The sequence below is a fragment of the Trachymyrmex septentrionalis genome, unplaced genomic scaffold (genome assembly GCF_001594115.1).
Source record: "Trachymyrmex septentrionalis isolate Tsep2-gDNA-1 unplaced genomic scaffold, Tsep1.0 scaffold7, whole genome shotgun sequence".
NCBI lineage: Eukaryota > Metazoa > Arthropoda > Insecta > Hymenoptera > Formicidae > Trachymyrmex > Trachymyrmex septentrionalis.
Window position 1 is genome coordinate 2,778,611 of NW_017305884.1, and position 22,787 is coordinate 2,801,397.

General features: G+C 38.9%; 1 protein-coding gene and 1 pseudogene across 2 annotated transcripts in view; both read left to right on the forward strand.

Moving 5' to 3' along the window:
• Positions 1–9,134, forward strand: part of LOC108753405 — a 13,556-nt pseudogene extending 4,422 nt beyond the window's left edge.
• The window catches only part of LOC108753591 (PTB domain-containing engulfment adapter protein 1-like), a 35,798-nt gene that overhangs the window by 3,545 nt on the left and 9,466 nt on the right, over positions 1–22,787 (forward strand). The window contains exon 1 of one of the 2 annotated variants that reach the window (XM_018495309.1): positions 11,217–11,391. The exons of the other annotated variant lie outside the window; for it this stretch is intronic. The gene's annotated coding sequence lies outside the window, so the exon portion shown is untranslated. Of the gene's footprint in view, positions 1–11,216; positions 11,392–22,787 lie in introns of those variants that run through there. 2 annotated transcript variants of the gene reach the window in all.

Sequence of the window (22,787 nt, forward strand, 5' to 3'; positions counted from 1 at the left end):
CTCATAAAACAATAGAGTTTTGTTCAGAACCATGAGAAAAGTGAGGAATCAGCCGCCGTAAATGAACATCGAGACGACAATAACGGAATTCCTCGAAATACGATATTCGCGCACGTTAATGATCGTCGCGCGAGCCATCTTCCACCGAAACGATTGATTAATCGCCACTTTCAATTAGATGAGAATTAGTCCGTCACCTATTGCGTGGAAATGAGTAATACTCGACGTTTGCTCCGCGTACTTATGGCCTGGCGACCGCTCGTTCGCGTGCGTGCGTGTGCGTGCGTGTGCGTGTGCGAGCGTGTATGTATATGCCGGCAGGCTGACAAAAGCGACCGGTTTAATGGCTAAGCGAAATGGCTAGGCGAATCGTCTTTTAAAGAGCCACCCGTTGCACACTGCGTCGCACGACGGAAGACACATTGATACGAGCGAGGAGCAGCCGGTGCGTGCATTGCTCGCAGGTAGGTAGGCACTAGTCAGGCAAGGTATTCGGACCTGCCATTCCGACAGGACTTGATGGCGTCACGTCACGGCAAATGTCCGCCGCGAGTCATTCTGCGCCGTTCTCTCGCCGTCGTCGTTACGTGTCCTTATCACTTTTCTCAAATAAATTTACGTGAACGTCAAACACGTGCTCGCGCGTACCAGTTCGGTTATGACGTGACGACGTTAAACGAGCGAGTTCACGGGATAAAAGCGAGAGACGAAGTTTCCTTCAACGAAGCGCCGGAATATGATATATATGTATGTATGTTGAATCTAGAAAGCGTAGAAAAGTTAGATTTACTTATTTATTTAAATATTTTTTCAGAATAACTTGAAATTTATTTAACGTGATTTACTGTGTATTTGACTCTATAATGATGTCTATAATGATTACGGTGACGATATTTTCTTAGAGAAAATAAAGGACAAACCTGAAAAGTTTGGAACTTAATTTCGAAATGTTTCGAAACTCTATTTTGTGACTGTCAGAAGTTTGCGCATTAACTTTTGATAATTTTTTTCTTACGCTGTATATCTGAGTTAACTTTCAAATAAAGCACAAGTCATCATAATGTTAAAATGACGTCAAAATAGCTGCATATTTGATTATTAAAAGTCACTTTTCAATCAATCACAACTCACTTTGATGTCATTTTGACGTTATTTATGACTTTGTTGTTGAATTAATATTGCTCTTGCATGAAACTAAATTTGTCGGTTGTTTTCGTAAACATTCGCTCATTAATGCGATATTAGAATGTTAAATAAAAAGGAATTTTTCGGATTATTATTAAAATAAAAGATAAAATTGAGTTTTGAAAAAAATAAATAAATCTAAAGGACAGCTACGTGAAATCACGGATTGTCCTTTACAATAAAAGATTTAGAAGTTACCGTAATAACGATACTTAGAAAATTATTTATTTCGTATAATTTTACAAGTACAAAAGGGAAATTTCATGCTTCTTTTGTGCTTCTATTGTGCTATAAGTTTGGGATCAAAAATGACTCGTCGATTTCTTTTTGGAGCTTGATTATTTGGCACCTTTGGCATCTTCGACCACTTTGAAAGCTATCCCAAGGCGTGTTGAATTTATGTAAAGATCTCTGAATATACGCATTCTTTGTCAACGGATACGTGATGTATGTACTTGTGTCACCCGGTATAGGCGAAGGTAGCAATTTATTGCAAAAAAAGGAGAAGGAACCGCGGAAATGCCGGCTGTTAGACGGAGGTAATTTGCTCTGCGGATGGCGAAATAATTTTCATTTTAGGCGTTATCGTGACGTACGATAACTATGGGAGATGGCGACGTGTCTGGATGCGCTTCGACGACACGCACCGGACGCTGCGGAAAGGTTTGCCTAGTTACGACACTGCGAGAGAGCAGCAGGAAAGCGGTAATACCGCAAAGGAACGGTCGACTGTTGTTTTCGTTTCGCTTTGTCCTCGTATTCCGGTGCTGCCTACATACGCGAGCTGTGTACTGTGAAATGTCATTAGCCCTGAACGGAGGGGGCGTAACAGACCTCGCGATATTAATTTAATTTTAAATGCAGCTGCGGACATTTAATTCATTTATACCTCTTAATTTATCAAAGAATGTTTCAGATGATTGTTTAAATACAAATATTTTAACCTGCAAATTTTCTCTATAAATATTTTACAGGTAAAATGGATTTCATAAAAATTATATTATTTTTTGAGCATGAAATTTCCGTCGATTAGCTACAACCGGAAGATTCGCTTCCCCCTCTTGAAGGAATAACTCGCACCTGCTAGAGTTATAAAGAATATTGCAAGGCAGGTGTCGATACAATCTTTCGTTTCTTCGATTTAATGTCAGAAAGTTCCACGTTAATAGTCTACAATTCTTGCAGAATCGTATCTTCATTCATTCTTGCGTGCAGTTTTTATATAACGCGATAAATTCAAGGAAGTTTTCACACATTCGTACGGCTAATTATTATCATTAAAATCCTGAAGTTTTTGTTATATATACTGACATATTTACATTCTTAGTAGTTCGAGTATCAATGAGATAACTACATTCTTTCTAAGAAACTTCCAGGAAAAAGGAAAAAAGAAGTCTTTTTCCGGTGGGATGCATGATGTCGATATCGTATCAGTTAATATACGGTCGCACCGTTCGAAGTAATTGTAGTATTTGATGAAGTGTAAAACTGTGTAGCGCTCTATAATGCACTATGTGAAGCGTAGCAAAACGGTGTCGCAGCCAAAACCTTTTAGATAATCCTATCTCGAACGTTGTCGTCGTGCGCGCGTACGTAACGGTGCAAGCGGCCCCGATAAGTCACCCGGTATATAAAGAGAAAGAGAGAGAAAGAAACGTCGACCTTCTGTCGCGTAAACGGTACAATGCCGGTATACGAAAATGCGAGCGGAAAGATCCTCCTCAGGTGGTCAAGGGCATTAAGGGTTTTCTCGAGTGTCGTTGACAAGTTTCTTCGAATGAATTTATCTTGGATATTCTGAAGATAGATTTCACGGGGTCATAACGCGTATCTGTTACAAATCTTATTCAGCAAGAACAGTAGAACTGGTCGTTTCCATTCAAACTGGCAATTCAAACAAGTCTGGGGCTTCGCTTCATAACAAACGTTGCATTATCTCTTAAAGAATATTATAGTATTTATTTTCTATTAATTGTTTTTATTTTTTCTTTTATCACTTTATTACTTATTTTCTTTTAATTCTTTCAACTAATCGATTTAATTTTTAAATTGCTAATTTATAACTTCGTGCCGCCACTTAAATTTGTCATTGATCAGAATCGACAATTTGCGATCGGAGCAAGATACGATTTTTTTGCACACTCATCTGGCATTGAACGGATTGTGATTGATTGATGAATTATTGGCTCGTCGTGTGTATGAATTATAAGTTGAATTGGCGAGCGACTGTTCGGTACTGCCATTTCTCATATTATGAATCTATGGAAATACGGCACGGGTGTGCCGCGTGACGAGGTGTAAACTCTTTTGTATCAGGTAATCGTAAAAATGTCCGTAAAATGTCACGTAATGCCAGGATCGACAATCGCCCGTAAATCGTGTTTATTCCGCTTATTAACGTTTGATTTGTATTCTTTGAGTCATCTGCGAAACTCGCGTGCACGATTCGTTCGCTTGTATAACGCAAATTTAAAAAAAAAAACACAGTACGATGGAAGATGTTAGGCTATATATATCCGCAGTTATTGTGCATATTTTATACAAATGAAAAGTAAAGTAGTTGCTAGAAAAGCGCATAAAGATGCAATCCTGTCAATTAATAGAATAACAAATTGAGTTTAATAATGGCTTGATTGCTAAATGCAATTACAGCTGATAGAAAGAATAAGTAACATACGCGCTTTACGTATTACATTGTGATGCTGGGAATTAAAGAACGAGACGTGGGGAATGCCGAATAGGAAGTCGATAATTACAGCGTGACTATCCGCTTCTTTAGCCACATATTCCTAAGACGGAGAGAATCTGTGTCTACACGCATCCTGCACGTAGGTGATGCGTGTACGCAACATGCGTGCGTCGCTAGCGAGGCTTGTTCGAGTGCACGTGAACTGCATTCCACGATAATTTTATATGATCTTGTCGCCGTGCTTGCTTCGATTCCGACGTTTCGTGACTAACAATAAGCTCTTAATTTGTGCGAGAGATTGGAGCATTAATCTTCTGCATCTCCATATTTATATCTTTCACTTTTCTATAACTTTATATAAAGTAAAAAACATTTGGTATTTGTGTTGAAAAACGATCCACTCAAGTTCTTGTTAAAATTTTTTGCGTTGAATTTTTGTGTTTGAATCGACATATTCGAGTAAAAATTTTACATAAATTTTAAATTAATATTCAACATTTCTTAATGTTAAAATAATACAATTTGTGAGCAAATGGATAAATAAAAATAATACATTTTAAAACGAAATAAATTCCGAGATAAATAAATTACTGATTAATTTAACGTAAAAATGTTAATTTTACTAAAAAATATGTTTGTACAATTTGTTTTTCAAATGATATTAGCATTTTTATGATAATATTTGTGTTACTTTCTAACATATTTATTTTGTGTTTTTTATTATTTGTGTTTTTTTTTTAAATTAACACAAAAATTTGAATGGACCGTTTGACAAGTGAAATAAGTTCAATTTGACACAAATATTCTAACTGTGTAACTAATTTTATAATTAGTAAAGATTTTTAAGAAATCCAAAAATCTTTTCATAAATCTTTCAAAACTATATTTTTAATACATTTTCAATATTCTTACAAGTTTTATTTCCGAATAAATTCTTTTTACATTCGCGGGATTTTCAGGGTCGTATGCGAATGAACGAAGACGCGATTAAAGTTGAAAAACTGTCGTCACGGAAGAGCTCGTCTTTTCCCGATAATCTTTATTCGCGCATTGTCGACGCGGAAATTACATACCTCGAATCCATCAATTCTATTCCATCAACTTCTTGCTGCTTCCGTAATTATCATCTACGTCACGTTTGATGATACGAAAGTTTCGCTTTGTGTCACGTCCGTAATCTTAAGTTATTAAATCATTATAAATGACTAGAAAATCAATAAATATCTATCAATCAGCTCCAACGATGGAAGTCCTCTATTCTAAAAATCCATGCGGAGATCTTAGCGCTGCCTTTTATTTCTGGTTGAAATGAAACAAACGTATATTTTACTTCAACCTGCACTCTTTACTTCCAATTGCACTGTGTGTACCAGTTCAGAGTGGTTCAGAGAGTGCAGGAATAAAAAACAGATCCCTTGTTTCAAAATCATTATTCTAGCTCGAGACACATCACTTGTTTAAAAGGAAAATTATCTACTGTCCTTCGTCGATCGTGATGTGCTATTATATGCCGCGATTTTAGATTACATAACACATATGTCTTTTATATCGCAACAGTACGTTATTGTAGTATTATTGTATTGCAAACAATCTTTCGAGCAACACGATACCGGATAATTTGACATTTTGACTTTCCGCTGTTGATGAGAATTTCGGAGGTTATGTGAAAAATACACGAAGATACTCTCTCATCAATTATTTGAAGTTTCACTCTAAACATTAAAAATGAAGTCAATCTTGGAAAAAGGAATCGGAACTTTTCAATCTTTAAGAATAAGATTTCACTTTTCAGAGTGAGATTTATTCCAAGAGTTCTACAAAGTAAATTAAATCAAGCGTAATGAGATTGATAAACGAATTCGTTATCAGTGTCATTTATTGCTATAAATTAGCAAAAAGAAGAGCCTTTGCAAGTGTATTGAAATATTTCAAATATCCGATTAGCTCGGGATATTTTAAATATCCCTTAATTATAATTATTCGCAAATTTGTTATACAATTTAGCGTGTTATACATTTGCTAGAAAGTTCGGACTGATACAATTATTCCAAGTGTTTATACAGTTCCGTTCCACGCTTTGGCGCGCTCGCGGCGATTACGCGGCTGAGGATCGCGATTTCATGCCCATGCGCGCGATCCGCGCGTTTTACACGAGCGTCATTACGAAAAATGAAAGTGTAAATCGAAGCGCAGGAGAGAAGTCGCGGAGAGAAAAATGCGTTCATCTCGACCGCAACGTAACACGTTTGCACTGATATCGCGCGATTCTCACGTATACGTACATATCTGTAGCCACCTCGTGGTTTTTTTTTTTTTTTTTTTTTTTATTACAACGAATTCGAGAGATACAGTTTCACTTTGGCGTTTATCAAGTGGGCGTAATACGTGCATACGCACGAACAAATACATTTTTCCAATGCACCTTTTTTTTTTACGCCCCGCTCTCACGAGGGCGTATCACGGCCGCCAGGCTTCGATCAATCGTGCAAATTCCAGTCGAATTACGCATCGTAATTATTTCTCACGTAATAGAGAACACGACGTCGAGTCACCGACGCGCATATTTATTTTTGCGATAAGCACCCGGTCGGCCGTTATTATGTAAAGTGAATGTGCACACGTGTACGCATATATGTAATCGTTATCCCGTTATCGTGAGATGCACTCTGCACAATGCGATCGAGATCTACGAGTGAAAAATGTTGATTTCGCGGAAACTTGCGGGGACCCTCGTCAGATCGCGCGTAGATCAATTTACTGCATGGTACCCTGAAAATAAAATTTGCTCAATTTTACGGAATATATTTCTTTGAATGGTATTTTGAAATATTATTTTTCGGTGAAGGTCAAAATATAAATGCTCTCAACTATTCGATCGATCAAACGGACGGAAGAATTTTATTTCGAGCGTATCGCAAAAATTTACTAAATTTTAATAGATATTTAAGTGTGAATGATAATTATTGACTAAATATTTATTAAATGTAAATATATAAACAAATATATATAATGAGGCTCGAAAGAATCTATCTTAGTGAAAAAGCCTATCAGAGCCTATCTCATCAGATTCTATCTATTCGGATGCACAAAAATTCTTTTGTGCATATAAATAAAATAAAAATCGAAATTACATAATTAACGCAAATACCAAGTTGACGATTCCCGACAAGTTAGTTCGTTCTTCTTTATCCAAATGCCAAATTAGATAAAGTAAAACCGAAGTCATATTCATCGTTGCGTCACTACGTAGAATCACATCGCTCATCAGATTGTCAGATTTGATGTTAAGCGTTTTCTCGCGGCTTCACGTAAAGAACTTGTGGCGTCGACAGTCAGAGATACAAATGTAAATATATACTTATTTGTGGTACAAGAACAATTAATTTAAATATTATTTTTTATTGAATAATAAAATATTTATTTGCTGTAAGTACATGTTTAGCTAGTACTATTCAAACAAATATTGATTGAAACTTAGTAAATTTTTTTCAGCACAATGACAGCTCTACGAGTTCTTTTTCTTTCATCGGTGATATGAATGGCGATATATACGTGCGAATCGAAAGATACTTTCCCTACTTTCGCGCTACCGTTTAAGGCGGCTTTTAGTAGCGATTGGTCATTGTCCGAGGTGACCATTGCCGTCATCACCGGTGAAACCGAAACTTCCAGGAGAAAGTTCCAAAAAGGTCGACGAGTCGCGAAAATCAAACGAATCTACGATCGTGAGAAATTCCAGCGCGTACGAAAGTCATCTCACGCCTAGGTCGGTTAAAACGGAAACGAGAAACCAAAACATTAATTGTGCAACCGAATCTTTCGTTTGATTGTATAATTAATGAGGCGGGGCGAGATAAAAAAAAAAGAGAGAGAAAAAAACCGGTTTTCCGCTTGGATGCTGAATCACATCTGAAACCTGTCCGCATTTAATACGCCCGTCCGAATGTGCAAAATGCCATAGCGTTTGACACGGTGTTTTGTTTGGAATTATCGCGTGTTTTTCTTTGCACTGTGCGAATGACGCGCGAAAATCTCGAATGTTTCCGCGACATTCGGCGAAATTCACAAAGCCGGTTTCGAGCGCGATTATAAAATCACTTTTTTTTTATATTTTCATAGCGGTGAAATTGACGAGCGGAATTTTTTATCGATCATCGAAAATATCCTCGATCGAGAAGAGATTTTCGCGATTTTTTCATCCTACAAAATCAAAACACGAAACTTCTTCACGATACACAGCCCGAGTTTGCGAAACATTATATTGTAAAAATAAAGAAGAATTTCCAGGATTCCAAGAAATTGCCAAGATATCTACAGATTGTTTGTACATGCTAATGATTAGTAGTAACGGATAAAGCTAATAAAATGATCGGATATTTATAGCGAAATGTTTTATTGCTCACTTTGCAAATCTCGTTAATGTTAATCATAATGAACTGTGGATTTCCCGACGTAAAACGAAAAGGAAAACAAAAGAGGAAAAATATAAGGAAGGCGAGAAAGAATGAGTTATGATCTCGTGCATTTACGCGGTCACGCACCTTTTGCGTCATACACGCGGAGCAGCCCTCGGTGATTTCGCAATTCGGCATTATTTTCTCACAAACGGTAGTTGAATGCGCTGATATGTATAATGATATGAGCGTGCGCTCATAAAAGAGAGACACCGATGTATATGTATATACGCGGGGTCACTCGTTGCGAATGTTTCGCGTTTGTACGGCGTAGAAATGCACGTGCATATCCTGCCGCGAAACCTCGCCCTGAATTTCACTTGTTAGGCCTCTGTAAAATCCTCATCACTGGGAGAGACATTTGTGCAATCATCGCTTCGATCATTGGGAGAGAGAAATCAAGAGAACGGAATTTCAGCCGGGTAGATAATTTTGTTTGCTCCCCAACCAGCACACAACCAGACACAGTTGACACTACTGTATGTATATAACATAGTGGAACCATTGTTGTTTGCCAATGTTAAACAAAGGTGATTACGATCGGTCGTCGTGCCGCTTGCTGGAATTCATTTATTAATCGCTATAAGGAAACTTGGCGCTTAATTGCTTAATTCGCGTAAATCCTGCAGCTGCAAAATCGTGGTCGTGTGCAGGAAGCGGGAGCGACGTTCTGCATTCTGAGCGAATGCCCAGACTCCGATGACGCGAAAGTGACGGCTATGTTTATTCGCGGCAATTGGCGCACGGTTCATTCTCCCGTATCTATAACGCGGTCGGAAATTGAATTCGTCGAGATTACGTGCTAAAGGTTTCAGTCCGTGCTCGGCCTCGCGTAACAATTCGCACCGACGGGCTATGAATAGAAAATGGAGTGTAACTATCGTCGGCCGATTGTTGCGAGACGATCACGCCGCGCGGCGCCGGTTATCCTCTTATCTATTTAGCGCGAAGGGATGGAGATGGATCTTGATCCAGTAAGAATACCCCTCTCATGCCCGTTTCTATGAATGTAATTTAACTTTAATCTCGGTTCAACTGACTCTTCATTTTTTTTCCTAGTCCTACATTGAGAAAAAAATTATCAAGTTTCAATAAATATTGTTTGAATAGTTCTAACTAAACATTCGCTTCAAGTAAATAAATATTTACTCCAAAAAAAAAATACTTAAATTTATATGGTTTTTGTCTAACAAACAAATAGGGGAGACCGGGGTTAGTTGACTATAGGGGTAAGTAGAATAATCGAGACTATATTAAAAACAAAATACGCAGCAACGACTGTCGCTAAGTTTGCTGTAACATCTTGTTGACACACATCTATGATAGAAGTTATGCCACAATTTTAAAAAATCATACACCTAAGTAAAAAATATTTGTATTCTTAAAATTTTTGTTTTACAATCGTATGATTGTCTGAGATATTTGATTTCTACTTAGACAGTGAGTGTAGTCCTTACTTAATAAAGTCCAACAGATTTTTTTTTGTTTACGTGTCTTTGTTATCGTATATTGTTAACGTTTTTAAAAAATAAACGAATGGGGATGGTAGACTAACCACAGCATGGAACTGTATGACTCATTTAGTGACGACTCTTATAGTACTTACTCAAAATTTTATCAAAGAGATTTTTCTTAGTGATAAATGTTATAAGTTTAGTTCTCTCATGTCCAATCTCGAAAACTAGGTTCATTCGACGTGTTTTTGCACGAAACGAATGTTTGTGTGTAAAATGCATTTTTATAAAAGTTTTTCTAATATGTAGTCAAAGATGTAGCTTAAAATACATTAATCTTTATTTTAATAATCTTAGTCGAATTACCGCGGTCTCGGGGCTAGTTGAATCAGATGGAACGCATTAGAAAAATGCATTTTTTTTCATATTAGTTATTAGTTTCCCTTTATTATTAAAATATTATTAGATAGTCAAATGTACGTAGTAACTGATGTAGAATTTTTTCGATAAGTCTCTTAATTTCATCTGTAAAATTCGAAAGATGAATCTATTAGTCCCGGTCTCCCCTCTATGTTTAAATATTTAGGTACTATTCGAACAAATATTTATCAAAATTGAGCAATTTGTTCTTTTTCAATATAAGAATTGAAAAAAGGGTTAAATGTAAATTGAACCGAGATCAAAGTTCTACATTGGTAGAAATGAACATTAGTCTCCCTCTCTCTCTCTCTCTCTCTCTCTCTCTCTCTCTCTTTCGTCTCCTCCTCTTCCTTCTCCCTATAACAACCTGCTGCAACTCGCGAGGATGGAGGACGGACAAGCTCTCGGCAGCCGTGGCTGGTACCGCCATCCTCTCCTATCCCTTCTCATTCTATCGGATCATCTACCATCAACGATCGCGCTCGCTACTCCATTCTACGAAGAGACCCGGCGAGACAGCTCTCTCTCTCTCTCTCTCTCTCGTTCTCTTATACGAGTACCTATCTCGAAGATATGAATTGTCTATAGTCTATCCGCTCTTTCTCCTCCTATCTCACAATGATATATACGCTTTTCCTCTCTCATCGGAGATGGAAATTTCATTATACCGGCGTGGAGGGAGCATTCCCCGCAAATAATCTCGCTCAATCTGCTGCTTGTTTAACATTTTTCTTCCTTGCAATGCAGAGAGTAGATAAGGAACGGGTCGCGGGGAATAGGTGGATGATGAGGACAGGCCGTGGCCCGACCGTGGCTGGTACCACCACCCAATATCAGCCTCCGTTTCACCGAATAACCTAGCGGCGGGTGATTCGACTCCCACGACCAGCTGCTCGAACATCGGCTGCGTTCGTTCGCGCTCGTGCGCGCTCGGCTCTCCTCTCCTCTCCTCTCCTCTCCTCTCCTCTTCGCCTAGCTGCCGCTGCACTACGTTCGCTCGGCGACGTGCACTCGCTTCAGTCCGCCGCGAGCCGTCGTTGGTCGGGTTCTAATTATTCCGGAAGCTTCTCCGAGTCGGCTCTCTCCGAGTTGTTACCCCTCAGCTTGATTTCCTGCGCGAAGTTTGGGAATGTATCCCGCGCGACCTCGTTGAATGTCAGTGAGTCGTTCGCACGAGCAAGAACAACAGGTGAGCGACTTTTCCACTCGATCGAATAATAACTTATTTGTAACAGCGCGATTGAATATCAACCAGTGTCTTTCGTCAAACGACGAAAATGATGGAATTTGTTTCCGATCTTTGTACCGTTTTTATCTAGAAGAACCAATTATTCGTGACATGGATGATAATATTTACATTATTTATCCTTTATGTGTACACACAAGATTATTAATGCTTTCGAGTACTTTCTAGACAGAGTCTGTGCATTTTGTGCGAATTGTTTCCGTATCCAGATCCATTATTGGAATGCCAACGTTTCGTGAACATTGCAGTTCACTTCATCGGGGGGAAAATATCTTTTTTGCGGGTTGCTCCAAAGTGAAGTAAACCGCATTGTTCACAAAACGTTGGTTTCTAATAATAATGGATCTGGACACGGAGACAACTCACAAAATGCGTAGATTCTATCTAGAAAGTATCCGTGGAAGTTTTACAACCATTAATCGTCGGGGTTGCGTTCCAAAATTCAACTCTGCCAGCTCGAGTATCTTTTCTTATCCTTGTTTGGCCACCGAATGTTGTATAAAGATAAAAGATACTCCGGAGTTGACAGAGTCAAGTTTTGGAACCCCAGGGCGAAGAGTATCGGGTTGCTCCGATAAAATAAAGTGAACTGCTAATGTTCACGTAACGTCGGCAATCTAATAATGCATCTGCAGAACTGAGAGAAATGTTTTCGTATACATGTGACTTTACAAAACACTTTCTTCCTTTTTAATTTAAAAGTTTTTTGTTGGTCTAATCAGATTTCGGTTAGAGAGACATCACATGTCTCACACAAAACACATTTCTCTCGGTATGGACACGGAGATCAATCGCGAAATTCGCGAGCGCAATTTTTTTTCTGCACAAGATTATTATATGTATATTTTATGTAATACGATCGTCAGCGTGCAATTTACCATTGTATGCGGAGCCGCGGGACGATGATGTTAAAAGATTATTGTTTCAACAATCAAACGCCGTGGTTACGCTGGCTGCAGCGTTATCGACATCCGGCGTCGTTCGCGTTATAACTCGAGATAGTCGGACGCACGTCATTCGCACGTGCGAAATCTCCTTGATTAGATTTAATTACGGAGGCGTAATTCACGCCGTGCGCCTGATTCGAAAGTCATCGACACGAGATCGAGCGAGCGAACGCGCGAGGTGGTCCCTTCCTTCGTTCGTTCGTAACGCCGAACTAATGGCGAGCTAATTTCACGACGCGAGAGATATTTACAATTAATGGCCAATCATCTGTTTTCGTTCTCGCGAAATCGCTCGGAAAACCTCGGAGAACCTTTCGAGAACGTATAGAGATAAAATGGGTTACTCCGTTCTCCGCGCGAAGTGAAAACGCGCGCGCGGCCGCGATCAGGCCTCTCGGAATACTTCTACGCGAATAGAATCACTTTCTTACGTTCGCGAGCTTGATCGTGCATAAGTACGAACGATCAACCGTGCGCGAGCGCGGAATTCGTCGGGGAATGAAATCGTAACGAGACTTCGTACTTCGCTCGTGCGGCATGGCTTTTCAGTGAAATCCGCAAATTACGAGCGGGCGCTCCACTTTTCCTTAGGCGCCTTGCCGTTTCGTCGATTTACTTTCTTACGTCGAGTAACACGGTCGAGGGCCTCCGCCTCCGCCTCGGAATCGAAATCGATCTTCGACACAGCGTTTCTTCGCCGCGCCATTAAAGGTCTCGATCCCCCTTCGCTCGCTCTCGAAGTTCCTCTCCGTGATGGGCCTCAAAAAAGCGAGTAGAAATTCCCCGTGTAGAAATTATCTTTACTTCTTTATATAGAAGCCAGGGGTCTCTATCAGCGGCAAATGCCGAACAATGCCAGGTCTACACAATCGGAGAAATCAGGAGACTCGTCTCTCTCTCTCTCTCTCTCTGCAATCGTGACGGTAAATCACGCAGCGGCACGAAGTATTTATGTCCGTGATCATTTTCATTGACCATCTATTTACGTTATCGATAAACTGTAGTTAGAGAGACAGTCTGAGTTGGACGTATTGAAACATCTGGCCAACAGGTGGTTGTATTTCTGAGACAATGGAGCTGTGAGAAAAATTTATCTTATTTCTCTATATCGAGGTACTTTTAAGGTTAATCTCTAAAACTTCAAAACCTCTGGAGTGAAGAATCTCACTCTGAAGAGTGAAATCTCACTTTGATTGAAAATGGAGCCGCTCTTTTTTTTTTTCCAACACCGATTCAATTTGCATTCTTTAGAGTGAAATTCCGTTCCAAAGAATTTTGAGAGTATTTAAGTATCGTGTAATTTGAGGCACATTTAGAGCAATATGTATTACGAAATTTCAATTAAAAATAAGATAATTTACAGGCGTAAACTATCTTATTTTAGTTCATATTATTAACGTACGTAAATCATAATAATAATTCAAAATGTATTGACTCTATCAAATTTCGTGTCACGTTCATTTTTCTTCTAATTCATACGTACGGATTAATTTTTTTTTTTTCTATTAGTCTATTAATATTTACTCCGAAATGTATTTATATTAATTTTATTATGACGTTAGATTAATATAGATCGACCTTAACACGTTATATCCACCCGCGCGCTATTCACGCTATTAATTTCATTCACTCTAAGTGGACCGATTTAAGCAGCTATATATTTATCATAATTACGTGCACTTAGCCGCCCAACACGGTGATAACGGCACGCTGTGTCGACAATAAATTCAGCGACAATTAGCCGTCCGTAACATTAAACAGCGCGCTTCTTCAGTAGATAATGACTCGTTTCTCACCCCGTTTCTTCGCGAGTGCAATTAGATGTAGCTACTGGGAAAGTCTCTCAAGATCTCGGAAGTAACAGTATCAGTTTTTACAAGGCCGTCTCGTTTGCCGGTTGCCCTCTGGGGGCACCAAAGGCCGTACTGCTCGCTACAGCGTGTCTCAAAGTTGCAAGCGCGATCGGTTTCAAAATTTCTTAATTCTTAGTCGAAGTGCATTCCCATTAGGGGAATTATTAAAAATAAAAGGCAGGTAATACATCGGAGTAATATATCTTATTTTCGAGACGATAATAATGCCTGAACTCGGGCTTTTAGAATTCTCTCGTTTTTAAACGAATTTTTATCTTACCGTTTTGCACTTCTGCGTTGCGTTTTAGGAACATATATCGTAACGTAAATTGTTACGCATAATTTGGCACACGTTTGCAAGAAAATAACGATACAAGATGCAAGCGAATCCTTTCTTTTTTCGTTGTTCACACACAAGATTGCTAAAGAATGCTGCGATTCGTGCAGCTGAATCGAGACGATTTGGACGATTTCATCGTACGTTATTTTGACTTTTCGTAACAGCGGCGAGTATCGTCTGTGAGGCAACGATGCAACAAAGATCTCGAGCAAAGGCTATCGATTTGCCGCTATTTTTGTGACGCGTAGACTCGAAAAATATTAAGCGCCAGACAACGTTAATTTCTTAAGAGATTCGCGGGTTATCGGCACAACCCGAGAGTTTTTGTATACTGAAAAACTCCTGACTCGTGTCAAAAGTCAACGGTAATCAATATAGACGTGAAGTGCTCAATCACGTCGAAGCCGATAGAGATTGATACGTGACTTTTATTTGACAATTCAATCGTGTCTTATCTCCCTGAGATGATCTAGGAAAACAGAAGACGACAATATCAAAACGCGTGTCAAATGAGCGAAATTTAAAATACACTCAGGATATACGAAAATTCTGAAACTTTACGACTTGTCCGATCGTGCTTTCGTCAAAGTCGAAACAATCTCTAGTTCTATTTGCACACGTTTAAATAACGACATACTCGTGATGCAAGACACGGAATCGAATTCTAGAGAAAATTCTGTGAGGAACCTACGTAAAAGTTTTTCCACTATTTTATCTTAAAAATACGTGCGTTATCGAAAGATAGGGCACAGTGTTTCGTGTCCTATCTCTGAGAAACGTGGTTGTCTTTTCTGATATAAGGCAATATTATGGGAGATAATTTTTTACACACAGTCACTTTAAGCATTTAGTTAGAAAAATATATGCTAGATAATTTTTATCCAATGTATGTCATATCTTGCATATTCTTTTATTTTTAAATGCAATTATAAAACCCAGGGTTGAATCTCCATTCATGGAAAAGAACGATTTTGCTGAAGTATTTAAATATTTCACGAGGTACAGATTTGAGAATAATTTCGTTCGACTATTGAAATAATTATATAGAATGTGAAAATTTTTGTAGCATTGCTCATTATATCTGAACGCCCTACATAATTATTTTGATACATCAAGAAAAATGTTTCGTACGAAATGTGACTTTCTGACTTTTCAATTTAAAAGGCTTTGTTATTCAACATTTGGTTACTCGAAATTTTTTGGAAAACATTTCTGTGCGTCAGTGTAATTCGACAAAATTACTTTTTTCAAATCTCTATCTATTTACATTTTTAGCAAAATCTATTTACACTTCCAGCAAAATTGTTTTTTCCGTGTTTAACTTAAAGTGCGAATTTCCACCTACGTGTGGAAATTTCAAATCATATCTATCAATTAACACATACGTATGCAGCTTCATTGTCGTTGTCATGAGAACTAATTTATATTAAAAACGTCACGCGGAATCTTGATACACACGCGAAAAAAGTAATGCATACCGACGTTTCTTTTAAATAACGTTCACACGAATCTCGTTTTTGTTATCAACGGCGCTACGATTGATCTATATACTCGTACGTACGATCTTCTCTCAGAGACACGATTCATCATTGTGCGGAAGCGGAAAATTTTTTCCGTCGGTGCATCCTGCGCACGTAATGTATACAATAGAACATTTGACGTTTGGTATGGGAATATTAGTAGACGCTTCTTTTCGCTTGTTACCTGGGCATTGTACCCACAATATATTACTGGCGTAAGCGCTGTGGGATAACGCGCGCATTATGTTTAGAGGCAGATGTAGAGCGAAAAGAACGAGAGAACACATTGTTGCGCGTCGAAATGCTGAGAAACTTAATGAACAGCTGGTATCGAATAACATTAATGAGCCGAATGAAAATAGGTCGTACATAAAGATGCAAGCCATGTAAGCGTTAGGTAAGGAGATATGAAATTGTTTGCGAAAGTGGCAACATTTCTTAATCTTCTTCCAGCAAGTTAAACCCGCAACAGCCGCAACGCTCGCGAAGGTAGTATGAATTAGATAAAATTTGCATTCTACCTTAAGGGAAAATTTCTTACGACGAAAGAAAGGTTAAAGGCTAGTCGCCACGGTTAGCCATGTGGGTCACGACCCACAAGATTGTTTTTTTTTCTGTAAACACCACAACTCCGAAGGCGTCACAGGAACCTGGGAGAAAGTGCGATCGGCCATTTTCTAATTGACTGCATCCGCCGGAAAAATAGAGTTTATCTCGTTGACGTGAGCGTCACAGTTATTATTCTGTGGCGATTAGTACGGCCCATGGATTCCCGGCTAATGACTCGCAAAGAAATCCGCGCGCATTTAATGCGCATTTCCACGTCATCCTTTCTATGCAAATCGAATTTTCACTCACGGGCACGAGCCTGCGATATCTTTTTTGCGGATCTTTTTACGTTCCGCTCGCCGCAGATCACGCTCGGAGGAGCTGCTTTGCTTTTATTTTTCGAATGAAAGTCCTCCAAGAGAGAACGTTTCCAATAATAATCTCCCGCACGACTCTCTCTCTCGATACGCGCATACGTAAGAAATTGAACTGTTATATTGCAATGATTCGTTTCTTACGCGTCACATGGAGGTACAGCTATTGTTTTACATTATCTATTAGAGAGGTTCGAATGTTACCTTCATATATTTATAACCCTTCTGTTCTGTATTAAAACTTCATTAAAGTACAAATTCAATAAAAATTTATTTTTATTAACCCTTCGATCGCAACCTACATTTTTTTGCACGAGCGAAAATTTCACCCTTTATTTTTACTCAAATTTTAATTTTTCTTAAATAAAAGTTCGCAGTTAAGAAGAATTGAATTGTTCTGAAAGTCTAAAGTTGTGAAGAATTTGAACTAAAAAAAAAAAAAAAAAAAGATCCAGATTACAGACGGGAGTACAAACGTAACTGCAATCGGATGGTTAATGTAATATAAATTTTAATTAAATTCTTCTCTTAATGGACTTCCAAGTAGCGGGAACATTTTCTCTAAAGCAAAATCAATTCCTGTTTCGCCATAGACGATGTAGCTTTTAATGCGCTCGGTACAGCGCTTCGGATGGGGCACTTCATCATCAATCCGTCGGTCGACCGGATCTACCATAGGCGAGGCAGAGATTGAATTAACAGCGATACTAATTGACTACCGGCACCGCCGATGGGTGGCCAGCAGCTGTAGCTGCAGCAGCAGAGAGACGCGATTGTCTCGTTGACGGTGGGGGAGTTTCACCTTGAACGTTACGCAAACTCACCGTCTCAACGTATGCATGAGCCGCGCGTATACACCGGGGTTAGACGCACGCTGAGCGATTTCACGCCTATTATGTCCTGTGTGTGTTTAACGGCCGTCCAATGGTGCCCAGTGTCGTCGGATAATTACAAATTCCGCGAAAGCGTTTCTCTCGCGTCGGCACGTCGCGCTTTTCCGCGCGCGGAACTCGCGACGCGATGATACTCGACGCAACGATCGCACAATGGAGCAATTAGATGAGCGATACTTGCGTTTGTCAAGTTAAGTTTTTGCGAAGGAAGGAGACTGGACTCGGTCCAGTCGACGATGGACAAATCACGAACATGTGCTCGCTCAATAAGCTGGGATATCTTCGCTATCATTTGTTTTGTAGGTGGGATTTCGAAGATTTGCATTGTGATGTAAAAATGTACTCTCTATAAATTCTTCGGGATGGAATCTCACTCCAAAGAGTGAAAATCGAATCAGTCTTGATAAAGTGTGGCTTAAGTTTTCAGTTTATAGGAAGTTTCACTCTTCAGAGTGTGATTCACTCTAAAAGTTTTTAGAGAGTAACATTGTGATGATATGAATTCTATTATAAAATTGTGTTAATTAAGAGAATGTAAAAGCTTCGTACGAGACAAGTCGACGAAAGGTTCGGTTGATGGTCGAAATTGGCAGTGAAAGTTGTTGATATCTAACTCGGAGGAAACGCACATGATTATTCATTATTCATGACGTGAACTGTACGTGGTAACTATACATTTAAATGATTTGCAAATGGGTCGATTTGAATGATATCAAAAGAGCGTATTGATGATGGAACGCATTATAGCCGCAACAAATAGGCATACTTATTCTCTCTTCGTTGATTCTTAATTATGACTATTATGAGTTATTTAGATGTAAAATTCATTATCTTTGGAATTGCCCAAATTAACATTCACAACGGGATTCGGATATTAATTATCTCTATTGAATACCAATAAACTGAAATTGCAATTGGTAATTTAATATTGTTGCAACATTCCCGGAAGCACTTCTAACCTTACGTTTGTCTGAGGAATCGAGGATAACAGCCCGATTAAGAAAATGAGACATAATAACAGCTTGAACGTTTGAATCATAACTGAAGGTTCTCAACTTCTCCTTTCTTCGTTCTCTTTCTCTCTTTCTGATATTATACCTTGAGAAATGACGCTTCCTTCTTTGGCACACGCGTTTCGTTCTCGGCTATTTGCCAGAGTTGTAATCCTTTGTTTAGCTACTCACTGTAAGAGCAAAGTCCTATGGTCATAAATTAAAACTTTTGTGAGATTTGTTTATATATTCCTATGATTTAATTATGCAGCATTTAATTTTCGCATCGTTTATCACTCGGCTGTTTTTCATGCTTCAAGTAATATAGCGTCATTAATGTAGATATCGCTATCCTTGAATCCAGTGAGTCTCGTCTTATTCTTATAATACCCACGTGCGGCTTCAGCGGTATCAACAACGCACACGATGTTCATTAGCATACGTTTTTTTATGGCGCATCTTTCTGATGGAATGCCTGATTAGATTGTTTTGAGATTATTATTAATATTGTGATGAATAGCATTTATCGGAACATACACGATTCTGTTTTAATCGTGCGTATTTATTAAATTTCATAAACACATTACCATAATAAATTATTATTCCGCTCTGAGATTTGTATAAATTTCAAAGGCATTGAGAACAGTAAAATGAACGTGCACAGGTCACTGTCAATTCAACAGCTACGATGACTAATTAGCCTTGACGACGCATTTAAACGAATAATACCCGATCCGTAAACCGCACGTGGCTTACACACCGTGCCAAAAGTTTCGAGTTATTATTAAACATTTTTGAAATTACTTACTTAAATATATGTAACAATGGAATTTTTTTTATAATTTAGATTCAATAATAAAATTATTAGATCTAAAGAATTATTGATAAAAAAACACATTGTTATAACTATTTAGTAAGTAATCCCAAAACGTCAATTTTTCTTCCAAACTTTTGGAGTGTATATAGCGTTTAATAACACTATCCGCTTTTCCATTACAATATTATATATATATATATATGTATATATATATTAATTAGATTATCTTCTCTCGCCTTTCCTATTCTTGAACATTGAAACAAATAATCTCGATGTACATTTGAATCAATTGATCACGCTGTCGTAATGCCGATTGCCCAAGAGTGGCGTTCGTGTGAAAACGTTTCCCTCGAGTGCAGGGCCTTTTGTGTGGCCACGATTTTTCTTTGTGTTTCCGGCGAGTGGCGTCGAATAGAGGATCCTTTCATTCGTCCGTCAAGACACGATCGCCTCGCGTTCCCTGACACGAGGAATTTCGATGTGCTCTCGATGAGTCCGTACGAACGTTGCTCCCTACGTTCGTGAAAGGACCTATTTGCCTCGTTGTACGTGTTGTGCATGTCAAATGTAGTAACGCGCGTGACACGTGGTAGCCGTAATATCTTTTGTTGGTCCCCGCGACGAATAATTGAACGCTTCCGGGTAAAAAAAACTAGAGACTAGAGACCCTCTGATAAGAGTATGAATGTGAGAAAGCCACTTTTCATTTGCCATTTAACAATTCCTAGCAAAGAAAGAGAGAAAAATAGATAAGAAAAAGAGAAAGAAAAAGAAATAGTAAATGTACGTCCTTCTCTCTCCAAAGACTTTTTTGTTAATGTACTACTATCCTGCATGCAAAACTGCGATTTGCTCTTTTATTGAGGGTCTCTCTCTCTCTCTCTCTCTGTCTGTCTCTCTAAATAAAACGAGCGTTGACTGTGGAAATAATTTGCATTTCTTTTTAAACCTATGAATAGATTTATTCATAGATTTGATCGAGATCTCGGAGGAAAAAAAAAAAAAAAAGAAACATTCATCTGTGTGTACGAAGTCTGTAGCGCGCTCGTCGCTATTAATAGATAATTACGTGTCGAGGAAACGCGATTAATCGCCGTTCTCGATTATTGCCTAATTGTCGGCACGCCGATACCTTGGCTTGGCGCAGAAACCGATACTTTCTATCCTTCTTATCGCGAAACGTCACGGATTATCTACTCGCGGCGGATGTAGGCGCCCGCGAGACATGCCTCTCGTGTGCGATCTTGGCTTCGCGAAGTTGCTATCGCGCCTATGCGCGGCCGTGCATGACGACGGCGTGAGGGTTGTGTACTTTCTTCGATGGCTTGTCCAGAATCGGGGCCCCCCATCGCACGCACAGCGTACGCAATTCACGCGCGTCACACAACGGCGCCGGGGCGCTTATGCGTTTAATAAACGCAGCCGAGTTCGCTTTCGCGTAGTAAATTGTGAAGCAACTTTTCCTGCCGCGGAGCTAAATCTTATAACGGTATCATCTTTGCGTTGCACACGAAAGCTTCGCGAATAACAACCCGAGCAACTTTCACGGTTCCCACAGGGGAACTTGAAGCGCTTGCGAGGAACTTGGTGGATCGTGTCAATTAGAGGGATAGTATTCTCGATATGTAGCGTTGATGGAAAAAATGTGTATAGGGAAACAGCGATGCGGGGGATCCAGAGGAAATAATTGCTTATTATGTAAGTATTATTATACGTATCGGAAGTATTTATTAGGGAAGGGTCGACACATGCACACGTGCAATTTTCTATCTTATTATTAACGTAACGAATACATGTACGTTGGCTGACGTTTGTATAAGCATTAAACATAGATTTTGCTTTCGATCCTGTCGTAAGTACAGAGTGCATGAAAGTTCATTTGTTACACGCGCAATGTGAAATACTGTTATGTGTACCGTGGCACACTGCTATTCGTTGTTTCACTGAGGAAAAAAATACTAAATTTTAATAAATATTTATTTGAACAGTGCCAACAAATTTTACTTATAATAAATAAATATTTACTCAATAAAAAGAACTGAATTGAATTCAAATTAATGGTTCTTGTATTCAATAAATTTGTTTGAATATAAATATTTATTTATATATGTTAAATATATATTTCTTTTTATTGAGTAAATATTTATTTATTATAAGTAAAACTTTGTTGGCACTGTTCAAATAAATATTTATTAAAACTTAGTATTTTTTTTTATATAATATTAACAGATCTATTAAAATTTAATATATTCTCTTAGTAATATTTTAATATCAATACTGTCTTACTACTTAATATTTTTAGCAGTTATCACTCGACTAATTAATTATCCACTTTTTTATTTTCTCAATCCTTTTCTCGAGCACTTTATGCAGAAACACTTGACTTAAATTGCATTACATTAGTTAATTTAATAACACACACCCGCTTGTATCTTATATTTTCCTTTTCCGCCATACATAATATAATACTTATACAATATAATCTTATATAATTGAATACACATAGTTATTATCATGAATGTATGTTTAATCATCAAGGACTCGTGATTACTACTTTTACTTGTTGATTACAATCTACGGAAAAATGCCGGTTTAATTGTTTCATAACTACTATTGTCCGTCGCGAATCGTAATCGCGACGCACCCGGCGACTGCGAAAAAAACACGCGAGGAGAGGAGGAACGGGGGGCGTTTGACGGCAGTTTGATGTATCGCACGCCGGAGAAAGAGAGCCGGCACAGATCCATGGCCGCGCCACGATCCGTTCGCACGAGCGCCGGGCGGCGCGGCAACAGCCGGCACAACGCGCTTCGGCTTTGGCGCTCGACCTCTTTGCGCCTACGTGGGAGGAATAGGAAGTCGTGCATTAAATCCGAACCTCCACCTTTCAGCGCTTAAACGCCTCTCAAATGGCACCAGGCACGGCCGCTGGACACCGGCCGTCGTTCACTTCGAGCGTACAAAAGCGATTGCGCCCATTTCCGCGAGTGGACCGCGGCGTCGATCTCTTCGAAGACGTTCTCGTTCCTCCCGAGATACTCGCTCGATTAAAAA